The sequence below is a fragment of the Pollicipes pollicipes genome, unplaced genomic scaffold (assembly GCF_011947565.3).
Source record: "Pollicipes pollicipes isolate AB1234 unplaced genomic scaffold, Ppol_2.1 Scaffold_5618;HRSCAF=6647_pilon_pilon_pilon, whole genome shotgun sequence".
NCBI lineage: Eukaryota > Metazoa > Arthropoda > Thecostraca > Pollicipedomorpha > Pollicipedidae > Pollicipes > Pollicipes pollicipes.
Window position 1 is genome coordinate 28,300 of NW_023596719.1, and position 6,970 is coordinate 35,269.

At 45.4% G+C, this 6,970-nt stretch overlaps 1 long non-coding RNA gene across 2 annotated transcripts; it reads left to right on the forward strand.

Moving 5' to 3' along the window:
* The first annotated feature begins 3,678 nt into the window (after window positions 1–3,678).
* LOC119102115 (uncharacterized) lies at window positions 3,679–6,970 on the forward strand. Of its 2 annotated transcripts, none has more exons than XR_005094649.1 (5): window positions 3,679–3,764; window positions 5,255–5,420; window positions 5,767–5,834; window positions 6,322–6,426; window positions 6,841–6,970. It is a non-coding gene; the product is annotated as an uncharacterized LOC119102115 (long non-coding RNA). The 2 variants fall into 2 exon arrangements; XR_005094650.1 differs by lacking the exon at window positions 3,679–3,764 and adding an exon at window positions 3,942–4,525.

Sequence of the window (6,970 nt, forward strand, 5' to 3'; positions counted from 1 at the left end):
CAGATATTGGTCTAAACTGGGTAGGATCGTTCAAATCATTGGTTTTCGGGAGCGCTGTGACAAGAGCGTGTTTCCAGGCGCTGGGCACCGTTTCGTCAATGAGACTGCTATTGACGACGTCAAGTAGGGGACAGCCGACACCACGAAAAGACTTCTGTAAGAGCTGCGTACTAAGATCATCTAGGCCACAGGACGTCGTCGGGTTTCATCGTAGACATAGCTGCAAGCAGCTCATCGCATGACACAGGACGCACCTTAAATGAGAAGGTCATAACTCGGGGGGCCTGACTGGCAAAGCCGTGCCTCGGTTCGGCCCGCTGGCGGCAGTCGTAGGCCCTACCTTCACGAAGCAGTCATTCAGAGTATCAGTATGAATGTTAGGTGTGGCCGACGCACCCTGTTTACTGCCAATGATCGATTTAACGCACCGCCACATGCCGGAGTGACCTGCCTCGGAAATCTGCTTCCTGGTATGATCGCTACAGTCCCGTCTAATAACTGCCCGTGTCTGCTTATTGAGTGCCTTGTACTCAGCACGCGAACAGCACGCTAGAGCGACGCGGCGACGAACCACCAACACACGCGTATCGGCTGAGACAGGCAGGGTGGATTGATTGCGCAGTTTAATGCGCCAGACAGGCGCGACGGCATTCAGATGGGGTGTGAACACTCCTAGAAAAGAGTCCCACTTCTCAGACGTCGTCGCACTTGCATAGACCAGAGACCAGTCGACGTTCACAAGCAAATCATTGAAAGAATCAAAATCAACTAGGTTCAGGCAGCGGGATGTGATGACATTGATTTGGTGTTTCTCTTTCGATACTTTCAGCAACATTCGCGTGAAGTCATGCGGACTATAGTGACAGGCGGTGACACCACAGCGCTGGATAAGGTCCTTGTGATTTGTGATCGTAACATCCAACAGCGAGCCAGCAGGACGGCACGTTGGATAGGAATCGTCACACATATGCGGATTGTAAGACCTCAACAGTTGCATCAATTTCTGATAGCCAGTGCCTGTGCTCGAGCCAATCAGGTTGATGTTTAAATCACCGGCGATCACTATTGGGCAGTCATGTGTGGACACTATACATTGTATCTGGTTTTCCAAATCATCGAGATCATCAGGCACCTGCCGGGCTGTGTTATCCAAGGTGCACATTGAATGAATCAAACGCTATACCTTCACCCATCCAGCACTACACACAAATCTATACGTCCGTTCAACGCGCGCCCCGCGTTTTTTTCCCGGTCGCATCCAGTGCTGCTGAATAAAAAAATCACCGAATCGGCATCCTCAATTCACATCCTTTTGACATCACGATACTTAAGTCAATGTGGAACTCGCATAGATCAACTTGATATTTCATAGACTTTTAGATAACAGTGGTGCGCTTTCTTTGACCACTAGTTTTTTACAAACGACGGTCAGATAGCCGAAAAAACCTGTGATGGAGTTTTGGGTGAGACCTTAATGCAGCAGTGACGAATGGAAAATAGATACATCCCCAATTGCATTAAAAGTTAGGACAAAAACACTACTTAAACGGTTTTTCATGCTCCGTGGTATATCATTTGGGTAAAATTTTAGTATTTCAGCTGAAGTTGGCTTCCGTTCGGTCATCTAAGCCGCAAAGAGCAGCTTTAAAATGGGCCGCTACCCATCTGGAGAAAATGACGCCGGAAACCGCCAAAAATGCATGGAATAAATGTAATGTGGTGAGAAAGGCAAATGAACATATGAAAGCACAATCATTTTGACTCAAGTTTTCTGGACTACCTAACCAAACTTCCAGATATCGTTTCATATGCCTAAGAACTTCATCCGTTCCTGCTGACAGACGCAAGCCAGTGCCGCGTCTAGGGTGGCAATTGACATCCCTAGGGTGGCAATCGGCATCTCGCTGCCGGTGACGATGAAACTATCAGAGGCTAATCTGGCGCTCGTGTTACGATCGCGATTTGTTTATTTTTGTACATCGCTTGGGTTTGAGCGTAGCTGGAGATCGGTGGGTTGTAGACGAATCAAGGCATGTTATAAATAGACCGGTGCGTCTAATCACAGTCGCATTTGAGGTTATACTGCATTTTGACTGGTTGCAATTGTCTCCAAATAATTAACACTCCTGTCATTGCCTTGCGGTGTGATTGTGTCGCCATGACCACTGGCCGTGTGGTGTAATAGAACATTTCAATGATGTTGGATATGCAGTAAGCATGTAAGTTGCAGCTTCCAGCCTCATTCCATGCTGATGGAATTTATCAATGCTTGCTGCATTATTGTCATCAAATATCGTTCAGTTTTAGTATGTTTTTGTATATGAGCCTGATGCAAATACATGTTCTGTGGGCATGTAGCTCATTTTAAACCGCCACAAATTACAAGAGGACGCATGGGGCCTTAGGATTATATCATGATGCACAGACCAGGTCAGGTCAATTACAGACAGGATAAGGCATGCGAGATGCACAGCATGATAGTTTCAGAGAGTAGCCATCACCTTCTCCTTTTCCTAGAGATGACATTTTGCATGATGCAGGATATAATGAAGGATAGACTCTGGTTCTTCTTTTGGGTCACCTGGAAAATCAGTTCAGATTGTAGCCATTGAATGCATCGCATGATGCAAACATTGCCCACACCAAAGGTGGGAAACGTTACCCACGGGCCAAATCCTTTGTCAAGTTCTAAATAACACTTAATGGTGTAGCCAGAAAAATGTTTATTGATTTTACTGGTGTTGAGGTGGAGAGGATGAAAGAAAAGCTAGTGTGAGAATGCATAAAAACAATGAAAAAGTGTCATGTTCCACCCAGACGTCAGGGACATTTGACACTGTCCCGACCATATAATCCTTCGGCGAGTCCCACTGTCCCGACCAGATAACTGCTCGGCGAGTCCGACCGTCCCTCACACAAAGAGAGACATTCGCTGAGATAACACAGATGTTCGTGCTTTAGGGGGGCACCACATGTTTTATTAATTTGTAAATTTTGTGGGCCGGTTTGTATTCTGTGGCCGCAGCTCCGGAGGCCACAGACTCCACTTGGAAGCCGCAGCAGCCAGTTGGCTGACCACAAACCACGGGAATCCTGAAGCCTGCATCTGCGCGGACGAACCCACCGTCATGTCCTGGCACATGCATCACTTCACTGATATTTTGTGGTTTCTTTGCACATACTTTACAGAGTGGCGCGGGGACTGTTTGCGGTAGGCTGATAGCTTTCGTCGAAGGGAATGTTCCACATTTGTATGACGTTTTGAACTGAAATAGCCATCTTGACGACCTTTTGATGCAGTTTACGGTCATGTCATTTTTAAGACCCGAAACGATTTGGTTCCTGAGTTACACGACCGCAAAGTGTCAAATCCTTATAATTCCCCTATTTCAAAATAGCCCTCTGATTAATGATGCCATAGAAACGCCATTAGATACCCGTGATATTATTGTTTGTTTTTTTGTTTGTGTTTTGTTGTATGATAAAAACCGTACGGCGGCTGATTCGTTCGCAAATGCGATGATGCTGCACATGTGTTACAATGCGCGAAAGGTGGTTGGCTGTTATCAAGATTGTACTGCTGAATACGTATCGCGAACATAAGTGTGAGCAATTTCGGGTTGCGGCATTGTCGAGAGGACATTCCCCCCCCCCCCCCCCCCACTCCCAGGCAGTGTCCTCTTTGCGTCGGTGGTAGATGCCAGACATAAGGTGCTGTGTGTGCGGTGATCGCAGGACAAAGAAAATAATTTGACCGTGTTCGCGTAAGTACCTCGCTTCCAATCTGTTAAAGATACTTCACGCCGAATATGTCTATCGTGTCACTGACATCTCAGCAATAGTTCAGGGCATGCACGTCTCAATATGACATGCAGCCTCGAGTATGGTGTGCGGTCGCTTTCCATGCGGTGCGGTCGCTTGTTGTCACAGTTTGAGGAATGAGTATGCAATCACGGCGCGTCCGGTCAAGCGAAAATTATTCAACGAATAATAATCTCTTCGATAATCATCCATGGAGATGTTCCATTTACACTCGATCGGTCCGGAAATTATCCCCCAGATTAGTTTCCCATGCGCCATTCACAGCCAACGGTCATGGCTGGCGAAAACAGATTCTCCGTCTTGACCATGCTCTGAGAATTCTCCGGGATTCTCCCTCGCTATGGCACTGCCGAACGTCATTCCGAAAAATTTCCGATATTCCGGATAATTTTACGAGAGTATCTGCCGGCCGGACGCGCCCCGCAAAAATGGCAAAAGTGCCTTTAAAAATGCCGGCAAAAATGCCTTCACAAATAAAACAGCGTCTTCAAAAAGCAGATGCATACAGCAGCTGAAAAGTGGGTGCAAGTGCCAGGAGCTGGGCTCACGGTTGCCACCAATTTCAGAAATAGTTTTCTTTATGTACTTGATTGCTACAAACGAAACATACAAACTATTAATTTTGAGAGTAATTGGCTAGGACCAAGTTGGTGGAGGACGTTGTATAGCACATTGGCGAGTAGCTGATTTATTACGTTTTTGAGTAAGTTCAAATACTTTTACCTGTTTGCATCAGTGAGTTATGGGCGTCACATGAGCAATGTAGTTGGCACTCCCTAAAGCCCAAATCATCATCATCATCATCGTACTTGTTTCCATTGCCCACCTATCTCGCTGCTGTCATGGAGCTACACCTTGGCTATTCGATGTAACCACTTCATAAACAGATGACCTGCATAAACTTGCATGAACAGTGTGAATTTTGTCAGTCAGGGCCGGAATCAGGGATATCAGTCAAAAACTATTCCATTGTTCCAGATTACAGGAATCATCAGTGTGCTCAACTTATCACTGGACTCTGTGCCGTAATCAGATTTGCACTGGGCTGAGCTCTGAGCTGTCATATTCCGGCAATGACATTATTGTTTGGGTATTGCTATGCTGCTGCCACTTTTTTAAAAGCTAAATTTACTTACTCTTAACTAGATTTGGTGACAGTTATGCACCATGCTCACAGCTGGGAAAGTTTATGGGTGTGTGGCCTCAGCTTGTATTACTTATTTTTGGGATGACAAGCATTTCAAAATGTGTCAGACATGCTCTGGAACCCAGATGTCTGTAGTCTGTACTCTTGATGTATCACCACTTTGCACAGTGATTAATGCACACCCTGTGGACAGATATTTTCAGTTTGCATTACTCATTTGAAGTAGAAGATGCCCATTGTATTGTATAGTAATCAATTCTCTCCCAATTCCTGTGATCCTTTCAGATTCCCAGCACAACAAGGCCACCAACAGGAATGGCGTCATGTGTGTGGTATCAGTGGGGTCAGGCCGGGGCATGGAGTGTGCCAGGCACATTTTCCATCACATGCCTTTTCCAGCCTGGCAGCCTAAACGAAAAGGCTTGGGGCCAATGCTGTGCCCTCTCTGCAGGTCTGTGAATGCCTATGTTTTCTTTCTTTATTTTTTTGTCAGACACTTTATATTTAGCCGTGACATTCAGGCTTGAACTCATTTGAAATTAGAACACATGTGACATTTCTATGACCACCTTTTGTTTTTTTCAATTCCATGACCTCTCAGTCATTATTTATTCATGCATGTCAGTGTGCCGCAGTCATTTCTGACCAAAATGTATATGATGTAAGTAAAACATTGTTTTGCAATATACTTAGTGCACATGTCAAAGCGCTGTCCTATGACCTGTACATTGTGGTGACAGCTTTGTTCATTGTTAATCTTTCTGATTCTGATTATTGGTGTCCCGAATTGTTTTCAGCACAGGAAGGGTGTTACAGGCACCCCAGTGCTTCCCGTGTCTACACCATCTCGAAGACCAGAATCTGGGTCAGTGTTTTCTTTTGGGGTTGGATTTTCAAAGTTAGTTACTTCTTGAACAAGGAGATTGGAATTTGTTTCACAACAATTATACTGCAAACTGCATTAAGTAATGGCATAAAGATGATTAAATTTGCAATGAAGATTGCTATTGACATTGTATTGTAATGACCATATCGTGCCAAACACAAAGACGTTTGTGAGACCTACAGGGACTTAAAGGACCACATGAAACACCTAAATTACTAAAGGGACTACACAGCCTGAAATCTGACTTATTAGCAAAATTGCACACTTTCATGTAGTATTGTATGGACAATGCTGTATAAAACATTACTGCAGCTTGTTTGCTCCTGTGCTCTAAAGCCAGAGTGGAGTTACCAATAAGTCCCCCACCTTAGTTGTTGCAGTCATCGTCATAGGTATAACTCCACATCTACAGTCTATTACAATTTCCATTTCACACTGTGTTATGTTCCCGACGATCGGCAACAAGCAAGAAGCTGGTGGTATCCAGCAGCACGTACATGATCCTGCGACGCGCGATGCGAAAGGCTGGCCCACCAACAGTCAAGTGTACCATCCTGCATCTTGCTAAAGGGTAACCATTTGTTTCTTCAGGCAGCAGAGTGCTGTTTAGACTACACAGCCTTGCAACCGTGCGGCGTGCACACAAATTCAGGAGCACTGCTTGTATGTACAGCACTTGGCTATGATTGTTTTACAGTGGTGCCTTAGCCTATAAGGAAGAGGCTATAACCCATTTTTCTATGCAAATGTTCTCGTATCTCAAAGATCTTTATAGTACGACGTGAGTTATTCCAAACATGCTGCACCTTACTACCTTACTGGACGTGTGAATTTAATAAGGCATCAGCAATTAATTCCGAGCCTGTAAATGGCGTTTGCCATCTGTATGATAGTCGTGGGTTGAAAATAAATCCGCAGCTTTCAGTCATGTTCATATGTGGTTCCCCTGTTTTGCGTTTTTAAGCAGTGCTTCATTTCACTACAGCTACCTGTGGGAACCTGGTGGTGGCGATGGCGAAAGGGGCACGCCGGAGGCGACAATGTGGGTGGCGATGGCGACACGGGAGACGCTGCGCACTTGGCCATGCCGAGTACATTACGGACGTTTCATTCGC